This window comes from Cryptomeria japonica, chromosome 4 (genome assembly GCF_030272615.1).
Source record: "Cryptomeria japonica chromosome 4, Sugi_1.0, whole genome shotgun sequence".
Classification (NCBI taxonomy): Eukaryota; Viridiplantae; Streptophyta; class Pinopsida; order Cupressales; family Cupressaceae; genus Cryptomeria; species Cryptomeria japonica.
This window is the reverse complement of record NC_081408.1, coordinates 637,923,480-637,939,861: the sequence shown is the minus strand read 5'-3', so window position 1 is coordinate 637,939,861 and position 16,382 is coordinate 637,923,480.

Sequence of the window (16,382 nt, the reverse complement as noted above, 5' to 3'; positions counted from 1 at the left end):
TCTAACTGGGATGTCTTCTTTATGTTAGATCTGTTAACTGGTATACACACATAGGATAGAAAAGGGTAAAGTTTGGAAACCACTGATTCACCCCTCCCTCTTAGTGGCATCTTGTGTTCAACAATTGGTATCATAGCCTAGGTTCCTGGTTGATAAGCTTTCTCCAGCTTGGGTAGATTCTTGTATTTGAACGCAATGGTTTGTTTAGTGTCAACCCCTACTCCAGCTTTTTATGGTTCACATTATTATATTTGGAGTTATAGGATGGAAGTCTACCTATCCTCTTTAGGGTTTGATGTGTGGATGATGGTTTTTAATGGTTTCCCTAGTAAAGTCATTCCTCCCATCGATTCAAATGCAGAAAGAAGACATGGTGTAATGATGTAGAAATGAAGGCTATAATTTGTGGGTTATTAGTTGATGTTTCCTCACAGGTGGACAGATGCATATTGGCAAAGAGCTTATGGGACACATTAAAGAATCTTTATGGAAATGAGCATAGCATTCAGAACTAGTTTGTGGAAACAAGAAAATAAATAAAGCACATGTGTCTGCATCTGAAGATAGATCAGTGAGTAGCAGTAGCAATGATGAAGAAGAAACTCACCTCTTCATGGCTCAAGAATTAGAAGATGAGAGGCACACATCTGAGAATGATCATGCAAATCATTTCTATCGGCAAGATGTGTTTGGCAGTGATAGTGAAGGTGAAGAATAATATGAAGCAGAAGTTGATCTTGAAGGAGAATTTGTAAGTGCACTCGAAGAACTCAGTAGAGTGAGGAATGAATACAATTTATTCAAGAATGATGTGGTTGTAGAATAGAACTGGTTGATCAGATGCCTTGAAGAATCTAAGAAATGTATCTTAGAGTTGAAGACTCGACAAGAAGACACCTATGAGTGCGAGTCTAAAGATCTAGAGTCTGAGCTAGAGGTCAAGGATAAAAAGTATCAGGAGCTAGAAGGAGAAATGGAGAATCTTTGAAATGACCTTGAGAAATGTTAGGATGATCTTAGGGTGAGATTCCAGTTAGTTGGTAGCAGTGATGCCTTGGACAAAATGTTGAAGGAGAAAAAGCACTCCAAGGGCACCAGAGGATTAAGAAGCAGTGTTGGTGAATGCTCCACCAACAAGAATGTCCCCTGCAATGACATTCTATTTGTCTCCTCTAATGGAGATAATAAGGGATATATCCACATAGTCCGGAATACTCCTAGGAAGAAGGTTGATCTAACCACAATGAGTGAAGACATGAAACTAAGAATGAAGACCAACGCTACAAGAAGGAGGAACAATGCGGATCCCAAAGAAAAAGGGAAGATGGGAGAAGGTAGCTTCACTAGAAGCAAAAATAGAAGAAGACAACATAGAAGACAAAAAAATGCTGCCACCCACAAAACAAAGCAAGTGTGGGAAAAGAAGAGATCTGATGGAAGAGCTACAGAGCATGGACAATCCAAGATCCATCCCCGGAGAAGCAAAAATAGAGATACTAAACCAGTAAGATCTCCTCATGCATGGCAAAATAAATTTGTAAGTCATACGTCATCCTTTACTAGTTACTACTTCTCATGTAAGGACTATGACCATAGGGTAGTTGAATGCAAAAAGAGGTCTAGGAATAGACATAATGTTCTTCCTAGAAATAATAATGTTATTTGCCAAAGATATAATGGTTTTGGCCATAGAAGCCCTGATTCATAAAGATGGGATTGCAATCATATTATAACTGGTATAGCAGCTATGCTCAACATAGAAAAGGATATAGAGCATATGGAGGACAAAGACCTGCATGGAACAAAAGGATAAATTCCCCTGCAAGATCAAGTGGTCCACTAGTTTTGGTAGATAGTTACAACAACATGACTAGAAGAAGATGGTCAAAGCGGTTTGACAAAAGGTCCTCCAATCATTCAGTTGGAATGAACACTATTTTCTTCTTTAGAAATGCTTCCAATAATAATGCAAAATCTAGTAGAGCAAACACTAGTCAACAAAAGAGAGTAAGACCTACTCCCAAGACTGAAAATGGGAAGAAGAGTGAAGTCAAGAAAGTATGGACAAAGAAGAAAGAAGATGCAACCATGGACCCGCATTGTGCATTCAATGCATAGGTGATATCTCCTAAGGCTTAAAGGAGATGAAAGACCTTAGGGGCAGTAGTACATTGACTATATCATTCACCCCTTTAGTGGAAGAGGACAAATGGAAGAACAGGTTGCTGCTAGCATAAAGGAAGAAAATGAGATGGCAAGTGTGTGTAGTGGCTTCCTTGGATACACACCTACAGATGAGAGATGGATCACTATTGCATGTGTTTATGGATGGAAAATTTAAAATTGGGATCAGAAGAAAATTGAAACAAGAAGATAGGAGTTAAAGGAAGGTGCTCTAGTAGAGATGATGGACTACTGCAGGAAACTAGTATGTGCAGTATGTTACCGGTATGTATATTAACCAATTTTTGCAGGTTATGTAAGAAAATGAGGTACAAGATCATTGCATTAACTCTAGTAGCATGGATTGAGGTTTTCATTTCTTAGGTGGTACTAAAAAAGTCCTAAATGACATATGTTGGCCCAGTAGTTGATCTTGTATGCATGCGTCCTTTGTGGGCTAACCTATTTGATATGTGGCATGATAGTGATATTGTATGGCGTTGTGTACATCTAGGATCATGTCATAAACTATAATGGATATAATGGAGCGAAAATATCAATAGTTGATCACATATGCACAACTCAATTGGTATAGGGTGAAGGTTAGAGCTCTAGTTAAGAATCTAATAGGCAAATGAAGACCTGAGATGTATGACTCAGGGGGAGTTGACAACCATGTTTTCTAACTTGTATTATACTAGCTAGACATAGAGGGAGTTCAAGTGTCTATGGTTGTACCAGTGTGATTAAGACTTTGGGATGTTCTCATCAGTCCAAGGTTGTGAGGTATTTCAATGACTATCCAATTTGTACTTAATTGAAATCACAACTAGACCACCAAAAGAGTTGTCTACATAGAGGGAAAGTTACCTACACAGGAGAACATATAGTTGGTATTAGAGAAGATATAATTGATATCAGTGTCAGCTTCAACACTTGATATTAGCAAATTGGGGTTAGAATAACTATTGCATATCAAAGGGGAGATGATTGCAGTCTAATGGGTAGGTAAGTTTTATTCACTAACACATGTTCCTTCAATTTGTTTCAGACTTGTATATGCAATTAGCATCCGATTTGTATATACACTTGGTTGCTGAGCAATTAGTGTCAGTTGGTGGTTGAGCCCTCCATCTCAAGTGTTGTGATTTGAGAGGATGCAGATTATTATGGTAAAAGGAGGAGATGCATCCGGTAAATAAAAAGGGAGAAAAAAGTGTCAGTGCCCGATACACACAAGGAGGAGAGAAACACTCACAGTGCCCTTTGCCATTATTGTCAAAGGGGAAGGTAGATTTTGTAGTATGTTGGATACTACATGTGTTGACATCAATGCCAAAGGGGGAGATTGTTGGTATTGTGTTGTCATTGATGTCAACCGGTATAGGATGGCAATCGACTTGGAATATTGATGATTAGTGTTGTCATTGATGCATACCAGAAATGGTGTCATTGATGTCAACTAGTATGGTAGGTCACCAGTAAGGAAGAGAGTGTCATCCAGCATAATGGACATTGAAGTCATTGGTACAAAATTTAGTGTTGACTTGTGGTGAAGACATGTATTGGAGACCGGTATTGGATAACAAGTGGTAAGTGGTATGTTGGTAGTGCATTGTTGCCAACCGAAAAGTGAGAAAGTAGGGTGAGCTAATGAAGAAGTGGCAACCAATATGTTATTGGATGTTTGGATGGGAAACAACATGACTCCCACTAGATAAAGATGTAGTCACTAGATAATGTGAAGACTCACAGAGAGTGTGACCAACTAGATCATATGTGCCTATTTGATGATATGCCTTCTCTAAGAGGGAATCCATACTAGTTCAATGCCGGATGTAGATGACAAGGATCTACTCCCACTGGTAAGTAGAGCTTATCTCCTTTTATGCATGGAATGCATCATAGTCCTCCAAGATAAGACAAAAGAGTAGAAGGTAGGTGATTGAAGGCTCAAACCAGATCAATCAGTGAAACACTAAGTTGCCTTAGGTGCGTGATATCAGAGATATGCACCGGATCAATCAGGTAGACATGATGTGTTGCCAGTACAGAGAAGGAAGGATATGTTTGTTACTTTGATAAACCGGTTGATAGGAGAGTTGGTCAAATGATGAAGAAGGCAAGGATGAGCAGTTACAGATAGAGAGTGCAACCGGATTGAAGATGGAGTTTGTTGAAGGTTGATGACATGGTGTCATCAAGATGGTTACTGGTAAGTATGTCCACTGGTACAGTTAACAAGGTGAAAAAGTAAAAGGCTCCCATCTGTTGAAGATGTGCATGAGGTAGGTTAGCAAGTGTGCTGACCAATTTAAGTGATCCACCAAAAGAGCAACAAAGTACAAGTTTGAAGCCAGACTGGTTTGGTCTAACTGGTAAGACAGGATATATCAATAGTGTTGGTGTAAATAATTATTCATCATGGATATTATTACACTTACTTAAGTTTACTTAGGATAATGCATTTCATAGTAGTTTGGATATGAGACACTTGGGTGTTTGTGCCACATTGGGATAGTGTGTGTAGGAGAAATTCCACCTCTTATGGTGTTGATCTTGTTATTACACTATCATATCCACTTATTGTGGAGTGATAATTCCACCTTCGGTGGGTGATCCACCTCATGTGGAATATTATATTATTTCTCCTACCTACCCACACCTATTTCCTACCTACCCTTGTTTCTTATTAAGCCACATGTCATGTTTGTGTGCTCATACATATCCCTAGCCTTGCCTATATAAGCAGGCTCATCTACATTGTATGTAACAAGTGGTTGATCATTTTTCTATTGATGAGAATACAGTTTATTCTTGTCCCATATTATGTCTCTATCTTGTACATTTCAATGACTTCTTGATCTTGGCAAAATCCAACAAATAGGGTTAATGTGTCGGTAGGCAAAGATGAATCGATAGTGTGAAGCATGCACTGGTTGTGTGCTATTGGTCAGTGACCAAGTCAGACTAACATAGCAAGCCAAGGTGGATGCCAAAAAAGGTTCCACATGGATTTGAAGTGGCATGCCTACATAGGTCAGTGTAGTGTGTTGGTGAGGTTGTTGGTGACTGGTCCAACATTTAATGGCTATTGTGAAGCTCAAGGAATGAAGGTAGAGGTTTGTGGCTTGAGATCAAGGAAACAAAAAGGATCCAAGATAGACTGATCTAGCAGATCAAAGTGGGTGAAGGAAACCACATCATGCAGGTGATTGATAGAGCAAGCAACCAAAAATCATGCTACAAAAGGATAAATATAGAAGACATGAATTGCAAGGAAAACAAAATGGTGATGCTCATTTATGGGGTGCTGATCATCATTCAAAGAAAGGAGATCTGATTGGATATGATGTGCCATGATGATCAAAGAAAATATTTTATGCAGATTCAGTCCATGGTATAAACCCTAGTGTGCCAAAGTTCAAATTCATGTTTAGGAAGGAAACTCTAGATATAAGAATGCGAACCAAAGATTCAAATGGTGCTACTGCATACGAGAATAAAGCCAGTGAAGGGAGGAAAACTAGAGCATTAACCATTCTAGTGCTCAATGACAATTATAGAAGAGACCAACTATGTGAGAGAGAACCAGTTAGAAGAGTTTAACCAGTGAGGGTGAGGTAATCGGAAAACTATATTTGAGTCAAATAGTGAAGTGCACCAGTAGTGATTGAACCGTGATGTAGAGTGAGTTGTCTCTCACCGATTTGTCCTACCTTTTCTAGGTATCTCCTCCAAGATACAAAAGAACCATCCAATGGTTCTACACCTCATACCCTCCAAGGGTCTGCAAGACTTACCTTCTCTGACCTTCCCAAGGTCCTTAGGCTAGGATAAGCACTTGTTGTTTTGTGAGTTCTATTTTCTTGGTTAGGAGACCTTTTTTTCCCACTTCCTTTCACACTCAACTGGAGATTTCAACTCCTCTACCATAGGATCTTCATTCCCCACACTACACACATTAGGAAGGATGATTTTGGAAGGATTCCCAACCCTATTCCTTACTCAAGAGCTTTGACACTTAGTTGGGTATTATGCATTCATTAGTTAAAATACCTTAACAACCCTATGAACTCTTTTACATTCTAGACACCCTTTTGGGGTTTACATACAATATTGCAAAACTGGAGATGGGTTTTGTCATTAACATATCTTACCCTTACCGGTTTATCTAGGCCTAAAAGTAGGGATTTGTCAAAACTCCTTCACTGGTCAAATTTCCCTTGTGAACTAATATTGGTTTGAGTTTTGTACCTCCATATGGAATTCCAGACCAATCATACTTCACCTTCACCCATCGGATTCACCCAATTAGGGCCTGTTATCCATGATTCCTAATGCTTGCCAACTCAACGTGCCAAGCTTAGGGTATGGTGGAAAATCTTTGATTTGGCTTCCCCTATCGCAAAACCAAAACTAAAACATAAAATACATTGTGACTTAACATTCCACAAGGTTTCCGAGAAGAAATCCACCTTGGAACACTAGGTTGGAGTCATTTTTCTCTCAAAACCCTGGTTTTTAGGGCTCTTGGACCCGCTTGCAACAAAATGATGTTTATTCACAAACTACAACACTTCAAGACTCAAAATCACAAAAAAAATGAAGGTAAGACACCAGACTATTAATCCATGTCATATTTTTAGAACTCTCAATCCGTACAAGTCGTACAAACTTGCAAAGAACAACAAAAACTCAGAAGAACACACACAAATGGGAAACCAAAACTTGTCTATTTGCTTCAGATCTTTAACAAATTTCAATAACCACCATTATATTTGGTCTTTCCAAGCCTTATACTAGCCTTGGAGTAGCTACAGAAACTCACAATTGATTGTGTCAACCAACTAACCGTTGGTGTCTGAAAATGTTGTAGTTGTTGTGAGCAACTTTTGCAATTTGTTGCATAGGTGAGCAACTTTGCTCAAACTCAAACTTGGTCATTTTCAACTGACTCGTATGACCTTAAAAAATTCAAAACAACATCAACCAACCTACATTAACCCAAAAATAACTTATCCTATTAAGTGCTCTACCTGACACTCTTAAGAGCTCAAAAGCCAACATTCACCAAGCAAAGACTCTTAGGGCCCTTACAATCATCTGAGCACACACTCAATGGCCTCTTGGACTTATTAAAAAACTAAAAAACATGATTCCAACATCCTAGAAACAAACTCAACAAAAATTACTAAGTGCCCCTGCACCATACTCTCGGGGCAGGAAGAACTCAAGCCCCTTGAGTGGATAGGGCTTGAATTGTGGTTTGATGTTGTAGTATATCTACTTTAGACATCCATGTAGCTTCAGAGTCAGGTAGACGTACCCATTTACCCAACTACTCGCTATAGACTCCTTTCCTAGTCCTTTTGACAATCTTGGAATCTAAAATGCAATCCAATGTCACTAGTTGGGTTCGGGGTAGGTCTTGTATCCAATCTACATCTTCAGTAGTAGTAGACTCTTCTTGGTTTATAGCTGACTAAGTTCCCTCATACTGGAACAAATCACATAGATTAAAGATTGGTGATATTCCCAAGTTTGGTGGTAGTTCCACCTCATAGGCATTATTGCCATACTTATGCACAACCTTAAGAGGTCCAATCTTCTTGATGCATAGTTTTCTAGGCTTCCCCTTAGGAAGTTTCTCCTTTCTTAGGTAGGCCATAACAATATCACCTACCTTATAGTGTACTTCTCTTCTTTTTTTGTTTTCTTATGGCTTGTATTTCTCATTGTTCTGCTGCAATATTTTGTTGACTTGATCATGGATCTCCTTCATATTCTTTGCAAATTTTTCACCTTGAGCACTCCTATTGTCCATGGAACTAAGGTCTATGAGTTCTAAAATACCTCTTGGATAACATCCATTTACAATCTCAAATGGACTTCAACCTATGCTTCTATTGACAGAGTCATTGTAGGTATACTCTACTTGTCCCAATACTAGATGCCAAACTTGGCCATGCTATTTGGTGAGACATCTCAGTAAATTACCCAAGTACCTATTTATTACTTTATTTTGATGATCAAATTGTGGCTGGTATGCAAATGAAAACAAAAGGTTAGTACCCAGTTTCTTCCACAAGGTTTGCCAAAAGTGGCACACAAATGTTGTATCTCTATCACTCACAATGCTAAGAGGTAAACCACAGATCCTTACAATCTCTTTGAAGAACAACCCAGCTATGTAGGAGGCATCATTAGTGCATTTTCAAGGCACAAAGTGTGCCATATTGTTGAATCTATCCACTATGACATAGACACTATCATATCCTCTTGGAGTTTTAGGTAAACCAAGAACAAGTTCCATACTCACACACTCCCATGGCCTTCTTGGTATGGCTAGAGGCTGATACAAATCTACATTGCTAGATGTACCCTTAGCCCTTTGACAAATATCACATTACTCCACAAATCTTCTAACATCTAACTACAGTTTAGGCCAATGGTAGAACCTTCCAACCTACTCTAAGGTCTTGTCAAGACCAAAATGTCCACTTAGACTATCTTGATGTTTCTCCTTGATGATATTGTCTCTCATAGAGAATTGTGGAATGCAAAGTAGGTGTCCTTTAAACAATAAGCCTTCCTACAACATAAAATCATAATAGGCAACATGAAAATCATTAGAAAACTTTGAGCAAACATCATATGCTTCACCAAAATCTTTGTCACCTTGGTATAGATCTTTGAGGTCATTTAACCCCACACTCTGTAGTTGCACTTCTTAGATGGTTAGAACCCTTATACTTAAGGCATATGCTACCTTATTGGTGATTCCTTTCTTGTTCTCGATAGAAAAGGTGTAGGCCTGCAAGTACTCAACCCACTTGTGGTGTCTTTGATTCAATTTCTCCTCCCCATTCAAAAAACTAAGTGCATGATTATCAGTGTAGACTATGAACTATTTAGGTAACAAATAACACCGCATCTTCTTGAGTGCTTGCACCATGGCATATAACTCTAGATCATAGGTAGAATACTTGTGTTTTGCTTCATTGAGCTTCTCAGAGAAAAATGCAACTGATTGATCTTCTTGGCTCAAAATGGCCCATATAGCCAACTTACTAGCATCACACTCCACAATGAAGAGATGACTGAAATCAGGGAGTCTAAGGTAAGGAAATTTTCCTACCTTTTGTTTTAACAACTCAAACCCCTTGTCTGCTGCACTAGTCAACTTAAACTGACATTTTATCCCACCTCTGATCGTGTTCAAGATAGGTGTACACACATGGCTAAAAACTCTAATTAATTTCCTATAAAAAAACCAAACCATGGAGACTTCTTACATCTCCTATTGACATAGGAGTAGGCCAATTCACTATTGCTTCCACTTTTGATGGATCCATTTTTAAACAACCTTGAGAAACTACAAAACCAAGATACACCAATTCATTTTTAAAAAAACTCACATTTATCCAAGTTGATCATCAACTTTTCTTGATGTAGATTCCTCAAAACTTGATTCAGATGTTTGACATGCTCCTCCTTTGACCTGCTAAAAATCAGAATGTCATCAAGATAAACAATGACAAACTTACCAATGAACTCTGCAAGAACCTCATTCATGAGTCTCATGAAGCTGCTAGGTGCATTTGTGAGCCCAGAGGGCATCACCAACCATTCATAGAGCCCCTCATTTACTTTAAAGGTTGTCTTCCGTTCATCACCAGGTGTGATCCTAATTTGATGATAACCTGATTTCAAATCCACTTTAGAAAAGTAGCAAGCTCCACCTAGGTAGTTCATTAGATCCTCAATCCTTGGCATTGGAAACTGGCATCTAATTGTGATTTTTGTTGATATCCCTTGAATCAGTGCACATCCTCCACTTGCCATATTTATTAGGTGCCAAAATAGTAGGCACTACACATAGACTTAAACTCTTCTTTATCAACCCCTTATCTAGCAATTCATACACTTTCTTTTCTATTTCCTCATTTTGAGTTGGTGTCATTTTGTAAGAGGCTTTGTTTGGCAAAGTTGAACTAGGTATGAGGTCTATCTGATGGTTAATATCTATTATTGGGGGTAAGGCATCTAGAATTTCATTGACAACTATGTCTTCGTACCGTTCTATTAAGGTTTGCAAATCTTGAGGTATCACCGGTTTGGTTTCAGTCTTTGTCTCTTCTTTGGGTCTCACTACGAAGTCACATCCTTGGTTCCCTTCATGCTTCAACAACTTCAGTAACTCTTTCCCACTGAGCAACATAACACTTGATCCAACCTATCTTTATTCACTCTGATCAATCAAAGGAACCATTTGAAAATTTCTACCCTCCTTGGTGATAACATAGGAATTCTTCTCCCCATCATGTATGGCTTTGACATCATACTGCCAAGCTTGTCCTCACAACAAGTGACATGCATCCATGGGTAATATGTCACATAGAACACTATCCTTGTAATCTCCTTGTTGGGACTCATTAAATTTGAGTATTTCGAGAGGCCTATTTCAAAATTTTGCATTTGCACTTTCAAATGACTACCTAATGAGTCAACCTGATAGGCCTATTTTGAAGAAGTGTAAAATGGAGCCAGTTGATTATTAAGTGGTAAAGCCTTGGAATCTTGTTCTACACCTTTCATTTGGCCTATGAAGTGTTTTGAAAATTTCAAATTTCAGTTTAGATCATTTTATCAAGTACCCATTTTAAGGGGTGGACTGAAAGTTGTTCTGTGCACATATTCAAATTTTATTAAGTGACCTACGTTGAGGCCTTGAATCTTTTGCCCAATTGATCATCATGTTGAAATTAAAAGTGCATTGAATTGTATGCATGTAAGTGAGTCCACATGCCAAATTTGAAGTCCTTGTGAATCCATTTGCTCGGTTTGGTAAGCCCAATCCATTTGCAGTTTGTATTATCTGCATAAGTCCCTGTTTCAACAGCTAGTTAGAGCCCTACTTTGCACATGTGTAAAAGTTACCTCGGTGAATTTCATGTTAGAATATTTCTTCCAAGCTACTGATGTTATGAAAGACAAGCTATGTTTCCAGTTTGAAGCCCCTGTCAATCCATTTGATCAGTTTTCCAAGATGATTTCTTGGGCCACTTTATTTAGTTTTCTGCACTTTCATTGCTACATCTTGCACCCTATCAGCTTCCTGGTTGAACTTATCATTCCAAGGTCTTATTTTTACTTCAAGGTATCTGCACATTGATTTTATCAGGTTTATAGTGCTAACAGAGCCAAATGGTCATCCTTGACTGTTAATATTTATTCACCCAAGATTCGTCTGAAGAAACGGTTTGGTAGATTGAATGCTTATATATCAGACAGTACAATTGTCAGTTTGCGAAGTCTAGAAAGGTGTTTTGACCAGTTTTAAAATTACATATTTGTGTTTAAATGCGAAAATGTGGCACAGTTAACAGTGAGTTGCAAAACTCAGTTCAGTGATTATAAAATTGTGCCGACCAACTCTAGAGGTATGTTCAAGGTGCCTGAGGCATTTCAAAGGTCAATTGCATGAAAACAAAAAAATTTATAGCCACGCCCACTTTGGGGCCCGACTTGACCTGTAGCTTCATCAACAGCGGTTTCTTGTATGTAATTAACTTGCTCAAATTGGAAATTTGGAATGGAGTGCATCAAACCATGTGCACAAGATTGTCACCATAAATATTGATATATTGAAAGATGACTCATAAGCACCACTACTATTAACAAGATTTCAATGACGCTAAGGGGAGGAGGAGGAGTTATCATACTACAAGAGAAGAATTATCACTATTATGACATGATAATATAAAGATTATTTTTGTAACTGATGCTACCATTTGGATAGACTACTACACACCAACATTTGAGGGTGAAGTGATAGGGACAAAGGATGTATTGCTCACTCCATATACATGTGATAGGACTAGTGGAAGAGATGTTATTGTAGTAGTTTTAATCAGAAAACTAACCAAACAACTAGAGATATACAATAATAAAGCTGAAATGAGAAGCAATGGAAAGGGTTTATAAACTTTCAAACAAATTCACATGGCAGGAATAGTGCCAACTCCATCACCCTTGCCAACATCCTCCCTGCATGGTTGAAAGTCGATGAAACCTTTCTGTAAATGAAAATTTCCCATGGTGTACTATCAATTTTCCTTGCTACGTGGTATGATGGAGTATGAGCAATGCCTAAGAAGTTTCTGCAATTGCAAATTGGTAGGTGTAATGCAAAGCCCAAGTCCCCCTTTGTGTGGTGTTTGGAGGGGCATTTAGAAACTGTTTCAGGCAAATGCAATGGTAGGTGTATTACCAAGAAATTCTCCTTGCCTACGTGTGGTGTTGAAAAGGCATTAGAATTTTCAAACAAAGGCAAATATCCTCTCTTCCCTGCATGGTATGTGGAGAAGGAGTTGAAAAATTTTAGGCAAAAACACTTGGTAGGCGTTAAACCAAATTCTATAACCTTTGCCAGCCTCTCCCCCAGTGTGAAGTTTGGTGGCACTTGGTATGGCATTTGAGTGGTTTTAAAATTTGAAAACAACTTGCACCTGGTAGGTGTGGTCTCCTCCCTTGTGGTGCATGGCAGATAAAAGGCGATGAAACCCCTTCAAGTAAATGCAGTTCCTAGGTGTATTGCCAATTCCTCCATGCATGGCAATTGAAACCTTCAACCAAATGAAATTGGCCTACGTAGAACATGGTAAGAAAGGTCAAAGAAACCTTCAGCAAAAATGTAGTGGCAAGCGTTGCATTTCCCCTCGTGTGCCTCCCAAGTCCTCTCTGTCATGTGTTTTTGGCCTATGGCATTGAAAAGATTTAGAAATTTCAAACAAATGCAATTGCAAGATGTAAAGGAAATGCCACGACCTCATGCCAACATCCTTCCTGCATTGCAAAAAACAAAAAAGAAAGATTAATTAAACTCTCAAGCAAATGCGAATTCTAGGCAAAAGCATATATCCTACATTGTTTGTGGAGAGGGAGATTTATGTATTTAAATACAAAAGCAAACATTTCCATAGTGTCAAAGCTTTGAGGCTTTTGACACAAGTGAAAGCTCAACAACCAAGTGGCCCCCACGCGTGTGCATGAATCCTGAGACGTGCCTTGCTTTTGTAGTAAAAAGGCAAATTAACCAGTGAGCAAGTTTGAGATGATCCAATGGTTGTCGCTATACCATGACAAAATGTTGCATGAACATTAACAACAATGACTTGGTGACTAGATGGTGGGCCTGATAGATGAGAAGCTCATGTGTTAAAGATCGAGCAGGTTCGAGGTAGATTGAATGATTGTCGCTATACTGCAACAAAAAGATGTGCAATAGTTAACCCCTATGACATGGTGATTGGTGAGCTGGCAGGTCCCGCTAAGGTGGTCGTTCGGTGGTAGACAAGTGGCAAGATAGTTGAGGTGTCAGCCAGGTGATGCCATAGGCGAATCACAAGACACCACGTGGCAGAGCATAGAGAGTAAAATCAGGCAAAAAATTTAAATTAAATACATAGTCCAGACTATAGGTAAAATTTGAAAAATTTAAATGATGGGTGTGCATTCAAGAGTAATCTTCCCGAGGGGTATTTTATACCCAAACATAGACATATTATATACTGTTGGGAAGCTCTCAGGATGAGGAATCCAGTCATGTAGTTAGTTTCAACAATGATCAGATATTTGTAGAGAAGTATCCATGGGAAGGAGAAAGGAAATAAAATTTAGTTGGGGAAAGAGGACACTTGGCATGTCATGATGCATTCTAGTCTTTTCCCTCTCCTTCATATTCCCATTTCTTCTCATTTGTAAGGGTTCCAGAATTTTGGAGAAATGCTCCAGATTTCATGGTTTCCAATTTTGAATTTATTGACCCAAGTTTGTAAAACTCTTTGGTTTTTTAAGGGTATAGATCTGCATTTCAGTATTGCAAATTGTTTCTAGTTGCAGGTTTTACTTATTTTAGGCATGATTATATTTCACACAAGATTGTATCTAGCCATGTATTTCATTGTTACAAATTGAATCCTCAAGGAGGTTGGAATTTGTCATCTCTAGGAGATTGTTGTGACTGTTTGTAGGTATCCTTCATTGAAGGTTTTAAATCCTGTAATCAGTCATAAATAATGGAATATATATCCAAGATCTGATAATTTTTTGAATGAATCAAGTAATGCATTGGTATAAGGTATTGATGCAGGAATATTCTATAAGGAAAACAAGTTTGTAGCTAAGATTTGCATTTACATTTCTGTGTGTGACTCCATGCCCAATGAACAACGAACTGGTCTTTGAAGAATTTGGGGATATTTTCAGATTCATACAAATTTAAATAAAATCTATTTCCCTTCATGTTTAGGGGTTGTTTTTTATTCATTCCAAACTCTTATTCATTTATTGCTTATACAAATCTAGCCAATTTGTAGTGTTTTTCTAACTTGTTGAGCCTGTGGAATGATCTATCTGTTTATTATTTGATGCTGCCATATGTCTGTAACTTGTAGTATTTAATGCATCAGAGGCCCCCCCCAAGTCTAGTAGAACCTAAAGTGTAAGAGGATCATTGGGGTCCTATGTTATGTTGTCCAAGTCCTGATGCATTTTATATTTAAAATTGGCCATTTCATAGAAATATTGTAGGTGAACTTGTGTTAACCAATTTTGGTGAACAACAAAAATGGTGACTCTGTTGGGGAAGTTGTTGTAATAACTTATGTTTAATCGAATCCTAGAGTTGTGTCTATCCAATTTGAGGAAAGAGTCATTAAAGTGTTGTAAATCTCAAAGTATTTTCAGATCTATAGTTATTTACCTGGTAGTGTTGTATGAAGTCAAGAATGTCTTCTTTTTGTCATGAGAATCACTTCTCATCCAAGTGTTGAAAGTTTGTTATCCTTTTATCTTTGTATAAGTCCAGATATGTTCATGTTCTATAAATGATTTTATAAATTCTCACAATAGTGAGTGGCGACTTTGAAAGATCTTTGCACTAGTGTGCATTATTGTAAAAAATTTAAAAGATTTGGTGAACTTGCAGCAAAGATGTAGCAGAGGCTTGGAGTTTTGAGATTGAAGGTCCCAGTCAAGGAGAAATAAGAAGAAGAGCAGTAGCAAAATTATTTCACCAAGTATTCCTCAAAGTATTTATGAGACAATTCATGTTCCTTATAAGGTGAAAAAGTCACCATAGAAAGGAAAAGAGTTTTGCAGTTTACATACTTCATGTTTTGAAAAAAAATCCAGTTAAGTGATGGGAAAAGTGTGTATGATTCTGAAAATTTGTGAGTGCATGTGTTTTGAAGAGTGTTTGTAAAATAGTAAAGATGCATCAGCATAATAATGGTTCATTAGATGTTTCAAACTTGATGGATCTAGATGTAGTTCCGAGATCTAAAAATCCTTTGTCAAATCTGAAAGAAATTGCTATACAGATTGAAGTATGTCTTCAAGAGATCCAAGATAAATTCATCTGGTTTTTAAGAAAGAAAGTAGGAAAAAGAAAGGAAGAGTCATCATATGTTTTTTATGAAATATTTATAGTTGCATTAAATGAGATTTTAGCTAATGCTAGACCCCATGAGTCTATTTGGATTGAGTTATTCTTAGAGCTTGATGAGCTTGACTCAATTAATTGGTCTACAACCTTGAGAGAAGAAAGTGTTGTATGTATTAAAGAATGGATAGATGAGATTGAAAGGAATAAATATAAAAATGTACACATAATTGAGTATAGTGATGGAGATGAATCTGTGAGTGGATATACCTCTTATGATGCTGCAGGTGACTCTTATTCTCAACATGACAGTGCAGATTTTTTTTTAGAGCAAGGAAAAAATTGTGAGAGCATAAGTAATTGTTCAAATAATCATGAGCCCGTTGAGGTTTTAGTTTTGAATAATATAGATCACCTTGTTGTCAAGTTCAACCCAAAAAACTTTTGCAACCAAGGTTATGAAACCATGTTGCAACATATAGAAGCACTTTATGAGCAGCATGACAAAGGTTATGATGCAGATGTAAGTTGTTACAATGATGAAATAAATGTGCATAAAGACACGAGTACTACAAATTTAATACCTTTATCGGATTGGGACAATGTTTGCAACATAGAAGATGAAGCCAAGGAAAATGAAAATAATGGAGAAGGTTCACTAAGTAGTGAACAAATCTCAGAACTCTTAGCTGCTGATCTTAAGAGGTATGCATCCAGAAATGTCCCCAATATCCATACCTAACCAGTACATGTTTTGATACTGATATTG